At 46.1% G+C, this 18,151-nt stretch overlaps 1 long non-coding RNA gene across 1 annotated transcript; it reads right to left on the bottom strand.

The window, feature by feature from the left end:
• Window positions 1–597: 597 nt before the first annotated feature.
• Window positions 598–15,473, bottom strand: LOC146360305 (uncharacterized). Its single transcript, XR_014786995.1, has 3 exons — window positions 15,338–15,473; window positions 11,194–11,329; window positions 598–2,985 (listed from the first exon to the last, which is right to left on the bottom strand). It is a non-coding gene; the product is annotated as an uncharacterized LOC146360305 (long non-coding RNA).
• Between the last annotated feature and the right edge of the window lie 2,678 nt (window positions 15,474–18,151).

The raw sequence follows: 18,151 nt of genomic DNA, 5'->3' as shown, positions 1-18,151 counted from the left end.
GCTGCTCCGCGGAGCCATCATGGAGCACAGCCGGCCGTCGAGGATTCCAGGGGGAGGGACGGAACGCCTCCCCCCACACCATGAACATAATCCACGGAAAGGTAAGTGACTTTCGTTCATCCCTATTTGCAACTTAAAGAAAGGTTTAAAATATATGAGAAAAATTGTGGATTTGAACAAACAGAATCTGAGTTTGAAACTGCACTGTGTACAAATGATGAACGTGTTATTGCTAAACTGTATAAATTACTGTTAACGTATGAGACTGAGGATGAACAAGGAAAAGATTGTATGACAAAATGGGTACAAAATGTTGGTCGTAATATAACAGTGGAGGACTGGGAAAGTATGTGGGGAAAAGAGTTAAATTTTACTTCATGTATAAGTCTTAAAGAGAATGTTTATAAGATGATGTATAGATGGTCTATGTCAGCTTTTAAATTAATTGTCTAAAATGTATAAAGGTGTTTCGGGAAAAAGTTGGAAATGTGAAGATCAAGAGGGAATGTTTTATCATTTATGGTGGACTTGTAAAACAGCTAAAACATTTTGGAAATAAATACATTCTTTAACTCAAATAATATTAAAAGCTACTATAGAATTAAAGCCAGAAACTTTTTTATTAGGACTAACAGATAAACATGTAAAATAGAAGGGGGGAACCCTCTTTCTCTACATGACAATGGCTGCAAGGTTATTGTATGTACAAAAGTGGAAGAATGAAACAATTAGGGGTGTATGAACCCCTCTTACCGTTCCGCTCCGGGGTCCACTGGGGCTGGGAGGTGATCCCTCCCTCCCCCCGGAATCCTCCCTGGCCAGTTCCACTCCATGGCAAATCCGCGGAGGCACTGGCTGTGGCCACCCGCAGCCGGACATCCGTCTGCTGCCGGGCTGTGTCCGGTGTAAGGGATGCCATTTGCATCCCTGCCCTTTGCTGTGATTGCCTACATAAATATTTACATAGCCCATCACAGCAAAGAGCAGGGATGCAAATGGTGTAGTGGACACAAATGGCATCCCCTCCACCAGGCACCATTTTGTTCTGCAGCCCAACAGCGGATGTATGTGAAACGAAGACAACAGACCTGGACCAGCCGCCACCAGGTAGGGTCCGTCCTGGGGGGATTTCAGGAAGTAGCAGGGGGGTAGTCCATTCTGCCATGGACTCCAGGGGTCAGATTCTAAAGAATCCAGCCTCATTGGAGTCTATGGTGGATTTCTCCGCCATCCCTAGAAACAATACCAACTGTGAGCAAGTGGATCATGAAAATGATGGAGCTGGCAGAGATGGAAAACTTACTATTATAATTTAAGAAGGATCAACAACTAAATTTATGTTAGATTGGAAACCTTTTATAGAATTTGTACAAGAAATAGAGAAAAAAGATATCTAAGCATGTGGATTTTGAACTTTGAGATGGTTCTCTTTTTTGTTGTTGCGTTCTGTTTTTGAGAAATGAGATAATGTCTGTGAACTCAATGTTCGACATACAACTAAGATAAGAACTAGAGAGTAATAATGAGCATTTGTTGTGTAAGGGGAGACAAAAATAATAAAAAAAAATTAAAAAAGGAAAAACTTCCTGACTGTTAGAGCAATATGACAAATGGAGCCAATTTGCAAGGGAGGTAGTGGGCTCTCCCACACTGGAGGCATTCAAGACAAGGCTGGACAGGGATCTGTCGGGAATGCTTTACCTTGGAGGGGGTTGGACTCGATGGTCTTCTAGGCCCCTTCCAACCCTACTATTCTATGATTCTAAGCCTGAATAATGAACTTAAATGGCATTCACAAACATTTTAAAGAAATATATGACACAACATGCCACAGATTGGAATATAAAGAACCAATATGTCAATCTTCAGCACATTTGAACTTGCTGCACCTGTGACAATTTTGATTGGATTGCAGAACTCATACGGTAGATCATGAATACCAAGTTTCAAGTCGTTAGCCCAACAGGTGTCATTTTGAGAAGCAAGGGAAGTCTGTGGTTTAGAATAGTGGATTTAAAAAAAAAATATTTTTGCAACTCCCTTTAAGAAAAGGGGAACTCCTGTACCCCTGTAGGAGATTTATTCTAAGGCAGGAAAAGCTGGATAAATAGGAATGATTTAAAGGACACTTAGATTGTTGCCCAATTAATACTGTTGTTTAATTTAAATGGAACTTAAATGAAGCCCAATATGTCACTCAAAAGGGAATTAAATTACAGTTGCTCAGTCAAGAAGCTCCCTCCGCATTATGGCAGGTTCCTACACCCCGACTGCTATGTGTGGCTTAGGGCTATATGGTGCGGCTTGTCTCTGGCATTAGAAAGCCTTCAGCCATGATCAGACTGGATAGAAGAAGTGCAAATTGCTTTTATTAATCAGAAAGACGATTTCACATTTACACATACACTACATATCCTGAATACAAAGATATAAGAAGGAATAGTACACACTTACAAATATTTGGCCTTGCACACTGGCAATTCTAGGTTGCAAACAACTTTTGACTTGAAACAGTTGCTCTAACTTCTAGGCCTGAAAACACATTTTAGTTCATCTATACAGTTCAAGCAATCCTTAAACTTAGCAAAGCGACTGCATTGGTCCTTAATGGCCTTTGCCCTGATGAGCAAAAACACATCTATTGCCCCTTTCACCCCTACAATATAGGTCAAAGGACCGACATACAAAGTGATTGGCAGGGAAATTTCTATCACCTTAGATGTGCTTAGTCTCAGTTTGATAAAACAGTGTGTGTTCATGTAATTTAATCAAGAAATAAGTACCAATAAAATGTATTGTTTGCCTTGAAGCCAAAGATAAATGAATCTAACACAATCAGCAATACCAGTTGTCGTTTTTTAAAATGATATTCCCCGTTCTGCCCAAAGGTGTGCTCTCCATGTGCATCTTCTCTGGGCAGCATGAAGCAACATCTTCAGAGGCATCGATGCTGCACAAAGCTTTTCAGATAATTATTTTGTATCTCTACAGAAAGAAAAGAGACTCAAGTTTAGAATGGGGGGGAGACACAATCAGCTGGGAAGTTTTCATATGCAAGAGTTGTTAAAATGAATGGTCCCTGCTCTTATTCTGTTTTGTTTTTTATTTACTTGCCTCTTTAGTTCATTATGTTTATTATAATTAGCTGCAAAAATAAAGTATTTTGAGAGATTTGTTATTTCTGGTAATTGTTTTGATGTGCCATTCAGTGACCAAGACTGAGAAATAACACATCTGACTAGGGGTGTATGAAACCCCGCTTACCTGGCTCCGCCGCACTCTGCAGGTGGGGGGAGGTGCTCCTTCCCTCCCCCCGGAATCCTTGCCAGGGGGGAGGCCCTCCATGCCTCCCCTCGGAATCCTGCCCAGCCGGCTCCGCGGCCAAGCTGCGGAGCCGCCAGCCGCCTCCGGCTGCCCGCAGCCGGACATCCAGCTTCTGGGCAGCCCTGCAGGGACGCAAATGACAAATGTGGTAGCCGCCACTATTTGCATCCCTATTGTGAGCCATGATAGGCTATGTAAATATTTACGTAGCCTATCACGGCAGGGGGAAAACCCCAGCATATGCAAATGGCAGTAGCCACCACCATTTGCGTACGCTGGGGTTTTCTTCCCCTTGCCATGATAGGCTACGTAAGTATTTATCATGGAATCTATCATGGAAAGAGTATCTATCATGGAAAGAGCAGGGATGCAAATAGCAAATAAAAAGTATTTATGTAGCCTATCACGGCTGAAGAGAAAGAAGCAAATGGCGGCCGCAGGACGGCCGCCATTCGCAAAGCAGTGCGGACGGGAGCAGGTAAGTGCTCCGTTTTGCACACCTTTTGTGGGGTGGGGGCGGGGGTGGCAGGCACTTCCTCCTGCACGCCTTTCATGGGTTGGGGGGGCAGGGGCTTTGTTCCACTAATGTTTTGGGGGGGCCGAATGCACTGGCATTCGGCCTCATCGAGATCTGTCATGGAATTCTCTGACATCCCTACATCTGACATAACTTTGCACAGGACATGAGGAGGAAGAGAGGGATTACCTTCCTCAATGGCAGGGATCAGATTATATTAGGGATGTCAGAGAATTCCGCCACAGATCTCAGTGAGGCCGAATGCCAGTGCATTCGGCCCCCCGAAATCTGTGGCGGAACGGCCTGCCCCCCTGCCCCCCTGCGGATCCCCCCCAGGACAAGACTTACCTGGGGCGGATGTTCTGGGCGGTGGCGGGTCTGGCTGTTGATGCGGCTGCGGCGGCTGTGGCGGTGGCTGCGGCAGCTGGTCTTCTGACCAGCTGCCACCGCCGCCATTTACAGTCTTGTCATTTTGGGTTTTTTTGGGTTTTTTTACAGAGATGGGATAGGCTACATAAAGACTTACATAGCCTATCATGGCTGGGTTAAAAAAAAAAAACACGTACACAAATGGCAGCAGCTACAGCCACTGCCATTTGCGTTCCTTATTTTTCACCGTCTTAGACTACGTAAATATTTATGTAGACTATTATGGCAAAAATAAAGAGGAATGCAAATAGCATAGTGGGCGCTATTTGCATCCCTTTTTGATTTGCCATTTTAGCCTATGTAAATATTTACGTAGGCTAAAACGGCGAATCAAAAAGGGACGCAAATAGTGCCCGCTACGCTATTTGTGTTCCCCTTTATTTTCCCTGTAATAGTCTACATAAATATTTACGTAGACTAAGACGGCGAAAAATAAGGAACGCAAATGGCGGCGGCCATAGCCACTGCCATTTGTGTACGCATTTTTGTTTGTTTGTGTTTTTACCCAGAGCCCTTCGCAGCCAGAAATCCGGCTGCAGACGGCTCTGGCCTGGGCCTGGCCAGCTGCTCCGCGGAGCCACCGCAGAGCACAGCTGGCCGTCGAGGATTCTGGGAGGGAGGACCGGATCGCCTCCCCCCCGTCGAGGATTCCGGGGGGAGGGACGAAACACCTCCCCCCCCCATGAACATAATCCACGGAAAGGTAAGTGACTTTCGCACATCCCTAGATTATATATAGGGCTGTTACCCCTCAATATCTGTTGAACATTTTAATCAGATCTTCAGATGTTCTCATCAGCAGCAGTTTGAGTTTGGTAGGGATGGGGGAGAAATTTTGACAGTTCTACTTAGGGATGTCAGAGAATTCTGCGACGGATCTCAGTGAGGCGAAATGTCAGTGTATTTGACCCCCCAAAATCCATGGCGGAACGAAGCCACCCCCCCACCCTGTGAAAGTCGCGCAAAACGAGACACTTACCTATGGGGGCCGCCATTTGCGTACGCGCTTTTTTTTTTTAAGTCACCCGTGATAGGCTACGTGACGATTAACGTAGCCTATCATGGCTGACTTTGCAGACCTAGCCGTGATAGGCTACGTTAATCGTCACGTAGCCTATCACGGGGGCGTTTTGTTTTGTTTTTTTATCTTTTTATTTCGCGGCCGGGCGAGGCGAGGCGCCTCCTCCCCGGCCTGAATTTCGGCCGGGCGAGGCGGGAACCCTCCCCCCCGGCCTGAATTTCAGCCGGGCGAGGAGGGAAGCCTCCCCCCCGGCCTGAACTTCGGGGGGAGCAGCGAAGCGCCTCCCCCCCACCGCGAAGCAAGCTGCGAGACCAGGTAAGTGGCTTTCGTGCACCCCTACTACCCGTACTCTACATTTAGCATCTAAGGCCCTCCTCTGGGTGCCTCCTCCAAGGAAAGTTTAGAAGGTGGCAACAAGGCAGAGCATGATGCCGCCCCCCCCCCCATATCTGCAGAATGAGCTCCCTGATGAGGTCTGCCTGATGATGCCAAGGTTGTTATCTTTTGGGCTCCAGGTGCAGACCTTTGTCTTTTCCCAGGCACTTTGCAGCAAAGGATGGGCTTTAATGGGTCCTGGATTTGTCTTTAGTTATGACTGACTTTTCAAAGTTGTGTTAAGATATATGTTGTTTGTGTATATTGTCTTTGTGATTTTAAACCTTATATATGGTATTTTAATGTGTGTGTTTTTTGCTTCAATTTATGTTGTCATGAATATTAGAAAAATACGGACTCAATGTCACTTATGTTGTTCTTGTTAGATCAGCCTTTCCCAACCTTGTGTCATCCAGATGTTTTGGACTAGAACTCCCATCATCCTCAGCCATCATGGTCAATGGTCAGGAATTCTGGGAGCTGTAGTCCAGAAGAACTGGAGGGCAGCAGGTTGCTTACCCCTGTATTAGATGCATTTTGGCCCCAAAGGTCTTTGCCCTTTTGCATCTGCACTTTATTCTGGCATCTTGCACCTTTCTGAACCTTGCTAGGCTCTTGTGCCAGCCTGCATAATAGGCTGCCAAACAAACTGAATCTCATCATGACTAGAGAAAACTGGTGCCCATGTCTCTCATATATACATTATTTGATACACTGTTATATTAAGCTTGAATCATTTGATTCTAGCAAATCCATTCCCTCCTGAGATGCTGTATTTTCCACATTTGAACTCTTAGGGCTCAATCCTATCCAGATAGGTGGCCACCTCCAAACTCGGAGGCAACTGCCTATCCAAAAAGCAGGGCAGGAGAAGCATGGACGGGATCATTCCCTCTGTTCTCCTCCTGCCCTGCATTTTCAGGTAGACAGCTGATTGCAGCTGTCTAGCCATGGTAGGGCTGAGTGGGGAAGGAGGCTGCTGTAGGACACATCATTTTCGCCCTCCCCCACCCTGGAATGCCCCCAGACACACCCCTTTTTGGCCGCTCTGTGCGCCTCTTGTGAGCACGGAGGACAGGGCTTTTCCATGCTGCCTCCAAGGCAGTGCGGAAGTGGGCGGAGGTCGGTTCTCTGGGAACCGACCTTGGAGCATGGGATCCAAGGTCGGTTCCCAGAAAACAGGATATCCTATCGCCATCTAGCCGCTCTCTAGCAGCCATAGGATTGCCCCCTCTGACTACCATTGTTAATCTAAGTTCCAAGTGGAAAATAAGGCCAGATGTTTTTCACCTAAACTGAGGATGGGTGGGGGGATAGGGAGATGGAGAATAAGATATAGTTCAGGTAAGAAGTTTGAAACAATGCTGGCAAGTTAGTAGCAAAGATCACATTGCTGGTATTTCCTGTTTATGATGTATACAGGGGAAGATGAAAGGAAATATTTTTATAAGTGAATAGAACTGAAAATAGGTCAGGGTTAAGTAAGCCTAAAAACAATATTGTTCAGAGTTGCTGACCAAGAAAATGAAAGAAATATAGCACTCCCAGACTATAGGTGGGAATGTTAGAAAACATAATAGTTCATTGTTAAAGAGAGCTCATTGTTCACTGAGTTTAATTTCCTTTCTTTGTTAAGCATCACACTCCAGCTGTTCAGGAAACATATAACTATTTGGGAGAGAGCTGAGAAATTTCGGAACAAGAACATATGTGCCCACATCTCGACTTCTCATCTCCTTTTGAAACTACTCAGAAATGGCATAGTGGTACAATATCTTATTCTTTTTTAAGTAAGGCATACTTCAGAAACAATCCTCACAAAACCTTTCAAAATGTACTTTAATAGTAATTATTATGTATTTGAATTACAACTACCACTTCATATTTTGGTTATGTTACATGCAGTTTTTGTATTAAGGATGGCACAGGTGCCCGATTCAGTCCAGGAATCCGGTGGACCTGCTCCTGTCTGCACCCCCCAGCCCCGCTCACCGAGCCCCTGCCCCTGCTTACCCCCTGCCCAACCTCAACAAGTGCCCTGCACTCACCCTGGCAGCCTTGTTGAGTTCCACAGTTACTATTTTCTGAGAAATAAAATGGCAATTGCAAAAATGCACAAATTTGCACACATGCAAAAATGTTCATTTTGCGAATGTGCATATTTGCACATGCACAAAAATGTGTATTTTATGAAAAATGCATATTTGCGTACACACACTAATGTGTGCCTTCACAAAAATGTGCATTCCACATGTGAGCATTCACTAAAATGTGCATTTTTGTGCATACAAAAACATACATTTTTCCGATTGCCTTTTTTTTTTTTTAGAAATGGTGACTGAGGAGCTCAATGAGGCTACTGGGGTGAGTGCGGGCTGCTCACCGAGAGTGGGAGGGGCTTGAGTGTAGTCTGGGAACTGGCAAGTGGGGGCAGGGACTGGGCAGGAGTCTGGAGAACCTAGATGGGGGTGAGTTCATACATCCCTATTTGTATAGGCTTGTGCTTTCTTCAAAGACATTGCACCTATAAAAGGAATTCGATTTAGGGACACACTGTTGTTCTCCGTATATTGCCATCTTTTTGGACCTCCTTAAAAAAAAATATATGTTTGCTTACTAGGAACAAAAAACAAAAAACCTCCCCCCCACATACAACATCCCACTGGGAATATATATATATATATATATATATATCTCAAACCAATCAGCAAGGTGAGTCCTTAAGTATAAACATATATTTTCCTTGATGAAAACTAATACATAATTAATACATAAATTTCATAAATGTATTTCTTCAACTCCAACAAAGTGTTTCAAATGTGCTGGGTACTTTAGTCCTTATTGCAGATAGATATGTATGTATACTAAAAGGTCACCAGTCCATATGAAATGATTCCTTCTTTTTTATGCCCTTTATAATTCTCAGTTTTTTCTGTGAGTTTTCCCAAAAAGGCAATTTCCCATGTTGAATGAATGAATATTTTTATTTCGGTCCAAGACCAGCGCATCAATAATAACAAACATACAAAACTCATCCTGGAGGCACTGCACTACAGTGGTTCCGCTCCTACTTGGATGGCCGATTCCAGAAGGTGGTGCTGGGGGATTATTGCTCTGTGCCATGGCAATTGTGCCATGGGGTTCCACAGAGCTCTATTTTATCCCCCATGCTGTTTAACATCTACATGAAACCGCTGGGGGAGGTTATCCGGAGGTGTGGGCTGAGGTGCCATCAATATGCAGATGACAACCAGCTCTACCTCTCTTTCTCATCAAAACCAGGTGAGGCAGTGGCTGTTCCAAATCAGTGCCTGGGCATGGTAATGGACTGGATGAGGGGCAATAAACTGAAACTCAATCCAGACAAGAGACGGAGGTACTGTTAGTGGGTGGTTCGTCTGCCCGGCTAGGTGATATTCAACCTGTTCTGGAGGGGGTTGCACTCCCCCTAAAGCATCATGTTCGTAGTTTGGGGGTGCTCTTGGATCCAGAACTGTCACTTGAGGCACAGGTGAACTCAGTGGCATGGAGCACTTTTTATCAGCTTAGGCTGGTATACCAACTACGCACATATCTGGACAGAGAGAGCCTAGCTACAGTTATCCACGCTCTGATAACTTCTCGTCTGGATTACTGCAATGTAGGGATGTCGGAGAATTTCTCCACGAATCTCCGGGAGGCCGAATGCCAACGCATTCGGCCCCCCGAAATTGGTGGGGAAATTCTCCGCCCCCCCGCCCCCCCCATGATGGGACTTACCTTGTGCGACTGTCCCTTGCCGCGGCGGGTCCCGGCATTGGTTGGGCGGCATTGCGGCGGTGGCGGCCGGTCTTCCGACCGGCTGCCACCGCCGCCATTTCCAAGTAAAGTAAAAAAAAAAAAAATGTGATAGGCAGCTACGTAAAGCTTTATATAGCCTATCACGGCTAGATTTTCAAAGTCAGCCATGATAGGCTGCGTAAATCTTTACATAGCCTATCACGGCTGACTTTGAAAAAAAATAACAACCCATGGGCGCTGCCAATTGCGTTCCTTATTTGGGCATGGGTAGTCTACGTAAAGATTTACGTAGACTACGGCGAAAATAAGGGTAAGGCTATTTGCATTGCCCTTATTTTCGCTGTAGTCTACGTAAATCTTTATGTAGACTAGACGCGCCAAAATAAGGAACACAAATGGCGGCGCCCATGGGCCGCTGCCATTTGCGTAGGCGCTTTTTTTTCCCCCCAAAGTCACCTGTGATAGGCTATGTGATGATTAACGTAGCCTATTATGGCTGACTTTGGAAATCTAGCCGTGATTTTTTTTCACTTTTTCTTTCGCGGCCGGGGAGATGGGGCGCTTCTCCCCGGCCTGAATTTCATCCGGGCGAGGCGGGGCGCCTCCCCCCCGCCCTGAATTTCGGCCAGGTGAGGCGGGATGCCTCCCCCCCTTGCCTGAACTTCGGGGGGAGAAGCGAAGCGCCTCCCCCCCACCGCGAAGCACCCCTGCGAAAAGGTAAGTGACTTTCGTACATCCCTACTTTCTCACAATCCCACCACATAGGCTATCCTGACTGGAGTCAGGTACCATCTCTGTATTATTTTTTAAGCTGTCTCCATAAACTTGGTTGAGATTGATTTATATGGAAATCTATTCCACATATTATTCCACTGTTATCTTCAATATCTACATTCCATTCCATTTCCCATACTCTTTTAAAATTTATTTTAGATCCCATATCGATCTCAATTAACATTTCATATAATTGTGAAACCAGACCTACTTCCTCTCCTGAAATATTCTGTATTAATTTTTCAAAATGGGTTAGTTCCCGTGCTATGGTCCATGTGGTCATGAAGAGTCGGATATGACTGAACGACTGAACAACAACAAATTCCTCCAATAATCCCAAAAGAGAGGTTGTCTTTTTACATAATACTCTTGTAATTTCCCTAGATTTACATCTTCTAAAATTTCTTTAATTATTAATCTATCATTGGAATGAAAATCTGTGTGTCTGCTGATGGGGATAAGAGCAGAAATCCCAGGAATAAATTTTCCTTCTGAAATTTCCATACTTTCCAAACTGGTTTTAACGTTGAATGAGGAATTTGCATACTCTGTTTTATCTGGAGATATATATATATATATATATATATGGTTAAGTAGATATATATAAAAATTCTTTTGTAACAAAGATTGCTCTATTCTTACCCACTGTTTTGCTTCTTTTTTTCTAACTGCCAATATTGAGAGCAAATTGCGGATCTGGAATGCTTCATAATAAAGGTTTAAACATGGGATTCCTCCAACCTCCCTCTCTGATAAGTCTATACCGAAGAGTCTTAGTTATTTGGGGTTTCTTCTTCTTATAATTAAAATTTAAAAAACCTCCAATTTTTGCTGCCAAATTTTGAACCATTGTGGTGAGATTTCAATGGGAAGTACATAAAATAAATATGTAAACTTCGACAGTACCTTCATTTATATTAAATAAATTCTACTTGAAAGTGAGAATGGCATTTTACTATCTTTTTGGACTTACCTTCTACAACACTGGAAATTGTACATTTGACATCGTGCAATATGCGTTCCCTTTACACACCCCAGATATCGGCAAGCACCACCCATTGAATAACACTGCTTAGAGCTGACTGGATCTCCTGGGTCTCCCGTGACATCTGCACAAGCAAAGAGAGTTGGACAATGAAACACTTATGAGACTCGGCAATCTTCATCTGTGTTGTATTCAGTGTGATGTTTTCCTTGCTTGGATGAACCATGGGTGATCCATAGGGCTAAGGTTTTTATAGGACCTTCCCCCTGTGAGTTGTATTTCTATGCCAGCCAGAGCCGACATCTAGGGAAGACATTGTAGGGAATGTGCCACACTCTGGGCAAGGCAGGAGTGGGTGGACCCACATTCAGCAGCCCTAGCCCCCATGCACCCGTTGGGACCCAGCACCCACTCATCCTCCCATCCATTCATACATGAACATCCTTTAGTTCATTCTCATGCATAGACATGGTATCCCGGCACCGCAGGGGAAGACACAGTCCCCTCCGAGCCTGAGCGTGGAGATGAAGGCTGGATCTGCACTTTCCAGTGGATTTTATCTCTCTCCTCGAGGAGGGGCTACCTCCTACCTGTACTGGGAGTAGGGATGTATGAAAGTCACTTACCTTGAACGAAATTTGATTCGCGGTGGGGGGGAGGCGCTCCGTCCCTCCCCCCAAAATTCTGGCGGGGGGAGGCACTCCATCCCTCCCCCCCCAAATCCTGGCCGGCTGGGCCGCAAATGGCGGCGGCCATCGCCGCTGCCGTTTGCGTCCCTGCAGTCAGCTGTAATAGGTTACATAAATGTTTACGTAGCCTATCACAGCTGAGTAAAAACAAAAAACAAAAAAAACGTGCGTACGCAAATGGTATGTACGCAAATGGTATGTACGTATGTTTTTTTTTCTTTTTTTACTCAGCTGTGATAGGCTACGTAAACATTTACGTAGCCTATCATGGTATTTTTTAAAAATCTAGCCATGATAGGCTACATAAATCTTTACGTAGCCTATCATGTTTTTTTTGTTTTTTACTGGAAATGGCGGCGGCAGCAGCTGGTCAGAAGACCGGCCGCTGGAGCCGCTGCCACCGCACCACCTCTGAACTGCCGCCGGAGCCACCGCCGCCAGGAGGATTCGCCCAAGGTAAGTCCCGTCCCGGGGGGGGGATGGCAGACCATTTCGCCACCAATTTCGGGCGACTGAATGCACTGGCATTCAGCCTCCCCGAGATTCGTGGCGAAATTCTCTGACATCCCTAACTGGGAGGGATGCCCTTTGAAAGCACTCTCCATAGGGCCCCCAAGGCATCTCTTCTACCTTTGAGCAATGTGATCAACCATTAGGAGAAAGAAGAGAGGAACAGGAAGCCAGTGAGGTGCAAACACTCACTCGGAGGCCAGACCACAGAGCTCAGTGCCTAGAACATCATTCTTACAGACTCTTTCCTTTGGCTGCCCTGCTCTGCATTTGGTTCTATGTTTACATGATCCATCCAGGCAGCGTTTCTTTTCCTTTTGTGGTGGCAGTGTCTTGATCAAGCCACTTGAATATACAAGAGAATCATTGGGAGCCACATGGACAGTGGCTGCTGGCTATATGCCGCCCATGGGGCACAGGTGGAATTCCGCCACAGACTCCAATGAGGCCAGATTCTAAAGAATCCAGCCCCCTGGAGTCCATGACAGAATGGAACACTTACCTCTGCCTCCCCACAGAATCCCCTTCGGCCGGATTGCCAGCGATATGGCTGCCATGCAGTATCGCTGGCTGAAGAGGACTGACTACGGACGCAAATGGCGCCCAGGACACCCTTTGCGGCTGTAAAGGTCTTAGTTAGAGGTAATGCGGCCGCAAATGCAGCCATTTATGTCCGCAGTCAGTCCCCTTCAGCCAGCAATATGGCATGGCAGCCATATTGCTGGCACTTCGGAGATGGCCGGGAGCTCCGCAGAATTGCCACAGAGCGGAGCCAGCTGAGGATTCCTGGTGGAGTAACGGATTGCTGATGGACCGGCAGGTAGGGCATCTGCCCTACCATACAGGTTGCCCACCATTGGATTAACAGGACCACTAAGAATCTTGTAAGAGGTATTAATCCAGCCTAGAGATGTACAAACCCCCCACTGTCCAGTCCGAGGGGTTCTGCTGCGGGACAATTCAGGCTGCTTGGGGACCCACAGAATCCTCCAGAGCCCTGCTGCATCCACTGGAGTTGGTGGAGCAGCTCTCCAGCTTTCTAAAAAATGTGATACACTAATGAAAGCTGCCATTAGTCTATTGCGGGAAAATTACAGCCGTAAATGGCATATTTTATGCCATTTGCGGCCATAAAGCCCTTACTTTTACCTAAATTGCAGCTGGCATCCAGTATGACCTTTACAGCTGTATCTCTCCTGCAATAAGCTAATGGCATCTTTGATGAGCTTCCACCAGGCTTTAAAAACCTGGCTGCTCAGGAGGGCATTTTGAGTGGGTTAGGGTTTTTTTTAGAGTAGTGTTGTTTTGTTATGTTGTTTGGTTCAGTTGATTATGTAAATTTATTATTAGTATTGTACGCTGCCTAGAGTGGCCAGGCAGCTGGCCAGATGGGTGGCTAATAAATCAAATCAATCAATCAGTAAGCGTAGCATTTTTTTAGGAAGCTAGAGATCCGCCCCACAGGAGCTCCTCTGGACCCGGAGATAAGTGCAGTTGGTCTGCCATGGACTCTGGAGGTCAGATTCTTTGGAATCTGGCCTCATTTGAGTCTGTGACAGATTTCTACAGCATCCCTAATTCAGCCCCAAAGTGAAGATGATAGCATCCAATAATCTTTGAAGGATACTGCTCTTTTTTATATATATTTGCACAAGCATAGAAAGAGGTTTTCTCAGGTAGGTTTTTTGTTTTGGGGTTTGTTTGTTTTAAGAAAAGCTCATTTTATGCTTGGCCCAGTATGGTGGTCCTTCCCATAGAATACAAGTCACTCATCCCCATTCAGAATGACCACTCACCCTTTCTCTGCATTTTCATTCTATAGTTCTATCATTTATTTTATTGCTTTAAAATATTTCTTGGCGGCTTTTCAGGATAGGAGCCCTCCCAAGGCAACATAAAATAATCAAACACATCATAAAATCCAAGACGGGAATATGTCCGAATGTTTTAAAAGTTGATGTATGGCCTATTAGGGATGTACGAAAGTGACTTACTTTTCGCGGATTATGTTGATGGGGGGGAGGCTCTCCGTTCCTCCCCCCGGAATCCTCGAACGGCCGGCTGTGCTCTGCGGCAGCTCCGCGGAGCAGCCGGCCAGGCCCGGCCCAGCCAGGCCAGAGCCATCCGCAGCCAGATTTCCGGCTGCAGAAGGCTCTGGGTAAAAAAAAAACATGCGTACGCAAATGGCGGTGGATATGGCCGCCGCCATTTGTGTTCCTTCTTTTTGGCCATCTTAATCTACATAAATATTTACATAGAATATGACAGCGAAAATAAAGGGGAACGCAAATAGTGTACCAGGCTCTATTTGCATCCCTTTTTCATTCACCATTTTCGCCTATGTAAATCTTTACGTAGGCTAAAACGGCGAATCAAAAGGGGACGCAAATAGTGCCCGCTACACTATTTGCATTCCCCTTTATTTTCGCCATCATAGTCTCCGTAAATATTTACATAGATTAAGACGGTAAAAAGAAGTAACGCAAATGGCGGTGGCCATAGCTGTCGCCATTTGCGTACATTTTTTTTTTTAAACCCACCTAACCATGATAGGCTACGTAAAGATTTACGTAGCCTATCACGTCTTTTTTTCTTTTTTTTTAAATCTAGCCATGATAGGCTACGGAAATCTTTACGTAGCCTATCACATCTTTTTTAATTTATTTTTTTACACAAGCATGGAAACGGCGGCGGCAGCAGCCAATCGGAAGACCGGCCACCGCCACTGCCACTGCTGAAGCCACCGCCAGAGCCGCCGCCGGAGCCGCCGCCGCCTGGAAGATCCACCCCAGGTGAGTCTCGTCCCGGGGGGGATCCGCGGGGGGGGCAGGGGGGCAGGCTGTTCCACCACGGAGTTCAGGGGGCTGAATGCACTGGCATTCGACCTCACTGAAATCTGTGGCAGAATTCTCTGACATCCCTAATGGCCTTACCTGAAGACAGCAAGACCATCCCTGAAAGGACAGCAATGAAAAGCCATCCCATCTGCATGGTTGAAGGTTGACTGGGATCTCAAGTTGGACAACCAGAGAAGAAGATGGAGTCAAAGCGTTCTGAAGGTTCTATGTCTTTGAAAGGGCGGAATAGCCACCTATTTATACAGCTCTGGAATATACTGACACGTCAGCCCTGTGAATGAACAATCCTTATGCAACATGTCAAGTGGAAGAAACTCTTGGCGTGTTATTCCTCAAGAAGCCAAAGGGCTTCAATAACAGGATATGTTGTGGGTTCATAGGAATGAAGGAAGCTGCCTTTTCCTGAGTGCGACCCTTCATCCATCTAGCCCTGTATTGTTGACAATGACTGGGAGCAGTTCTCCAGGGGCTTTGCAGGGGTTTTTCCTACCCTACATGGAGACACCAGGATAGAAATTGGGGCCTCCTGCATAGAAAGCTTATGCTCTATCACTGAGCTAGGGCCGCTAACCAAAGGTTCAATGGTTTTTGTGTTTTTTAAAGCAACTGTCTTAATCTCTATTGTTTCTAATTTTGTGCTGCTGTCCATGGGTAAAACAAATAAATGAACTGAGCTGAATAGTCAATTCACTATGTATGTGGAGTAGAAATGGAAGGGGTGGGGGGCTTTATTTGTAACTTGGAGGGACCTGCATTGAGCAGACAGCTCCCCACAAATATACGTAGCTCTCACTGCCTCCTGCCTCTGCCAGAATCCTCTGCCATCTGCCCCTGCTTGCTTTTCTGCCTGCTCTTCCTGCTGCTGCCACTGACCATGAGGGGGACAATGCCCACCTGGCAAGGGTGGCACTTTGTTCCACATAGTGTCCCAAAGCTGCCTGGACTTGTATGGGGGTTTACTCTCCCACTGCCACCACTACCTATGGGGAAACTGCTCCTTCACTGGGCAATCCCGCCTACAGGGTTTCTTATTTTTAGGAAATACTTACATTTCAGGGCCTAAGGAACTCTCTGCCTCTATGATTCAGAGTTCAATAAGCTGACCTTCTCTACTGCCACCAGTTCTCTGAGAATATCTTAAAACTTCTTACTTGTTAGTGTAAGCAGTTTAGGCATGAGATGGGCATCAACAGTAGAGACCAGATGATCTATTAAACAACTTCATTTACTAAAGGGATAAGTTACACATAAAAGAATACTAATATTTACTTACAGATTTTCAAAAGACTGCTTAGTGACATTTCTTATGTACTCAAGAGAGACCGTTCCAGCTACAAGCCTCTTAATGACGTCTTCTTCCTAGGGATGGCAGAGAATTTCTCCCCGAAACTTTGGGGGGCCGAGCGCCAACGTGTTCAGCCCCCGAACAAGTTTCAGGGAGAAATTATCCGCACCCCCCGCCCCCGCACCCCCCCCCCGGGACGGGACTTACCTTTGCCGAATGTCCCTCCCGGCGGCGGGTCGGGCCGGCAGTTCGGCGGGTGTTCGTCCGGGGCGGGAGCGGCAGCCGGTCTTTTGACTGGCGGCCGCAGCCGCCATTCCAATCAAAGAAAAAAAAAACGCCCCCGTGATAGGCTACGTGATGATTAACGTAGCCTATCATGGCTAGATCTGCAAAGTCAGCCGTGATAGGCTACGTAAATCGTCATGTAGCCTATCATGGGTGACTTAAAAAAAAAAAAAAGGCGTGTACGGATAATGGCGGCCCCCATAGGGACCCGCCATTCCCATTCCTTATTTGGTCGCTGTAGTATACGTAAAGATTTATGTAGACTACAGCGACCAAATAAGGAACGCGAATGGCGGCTCCCTATGGGGGCCGCCATTTGCGTACGTGCTTTTTTTTTTTTAAGTCACCCGTGATAGGCTACGTGATGATTAACGTAGCCTATCACAGCTGACTTTGCAGATCTAGCCATGATAGGCTACGTTAATCGTCACGTAGCCTATCACTGGGGTGTTATTTAAAAAAAAAACAACTTTTGAGTTCGCGGCCGGGCGAGGCGAGGTGCCTCCTCCCCGGCCTGAATTTTGGCCGGGCAAGGCGGGAAGCCTCCCGCCTGGCCTGAATTTCGGCCGGGCGAGGAGGGAAGCCTCCCCCCCGGCCTGAACTTCACGGGGGGAGCAGCGAAGCGCCTCCCCCCCACCGCGAACAAGCTTCGAGGACAGGTAAGTGACTTTCGTCCACCCCTACTTCTTCCTTAAGGCAGATTTTATAAAACCCCACCCCAGCCAACATGCACAATCAGGTCCAGCTCTTGGATACCATGTTCCTCCAAGCCCCGAAGCCCCTCCTGTTGTATTCCTGGCTGCTTGCACAGTTTACCTGAGTTTTAATGCCTTCCTAGAAACTGTCTGGCAAGATCTTAGGCAGCCTCCTGTCATAACACAACCACCTGCTCCCTATCCCTGATCTTCACCAGAAATATATGTGTATCCCACAGAGAAGGAATAGCTTAATATTCTGGCCTTTCTTCTCAAAATAAAACCAAGCAGCAGACCTTCTCCCTCCCTGACTCTTTCCATCCCAAACTGTCAATTCTGTAACTGTCAACTGTCATTTTCCAGCCATTCTTTTCCACCTAGATAAAATTAAAAAATACCCCATCCACTCAGAATTTAATTTCTGGCATCCAGGTTGTTGTTCAGTCATTCAGTCATGTCCGACTCTTTGTGACCCCATGGACCATAGCATGCCAGGCCTTCCTGTCCTGCGCTCTCTCCCGGAGTGTGCTCAAGTTCATATTCATTGCATCCGTGATGCTATCTAGCCATCTCATCCTCTGTCGTCCCCTTCTCCTTTTGCCTTCAGTCTTTCCCATCATCAGG

The sequence above is a fragment of the Heloderma suspectum genome, chromosome 1 (assembly GCF_057233095.1).
Source record: "Heloderma suspectum isolate Gila_16-S chromosome 1, 16-S_ref, whole genome shotgun sequence".
NCBI classification, from domain to species: Eukaryota; Metazoa; Chordata; class Lepidosauria; order Squamata; family Helodermatidae; genus Heloderma; species Heloderma suspectum.
The sequence above is the reverse complement of the archived record's forward strand: the minus strand, read 5'-3'. Positions and strand labels throughout refer to the sequence as shown.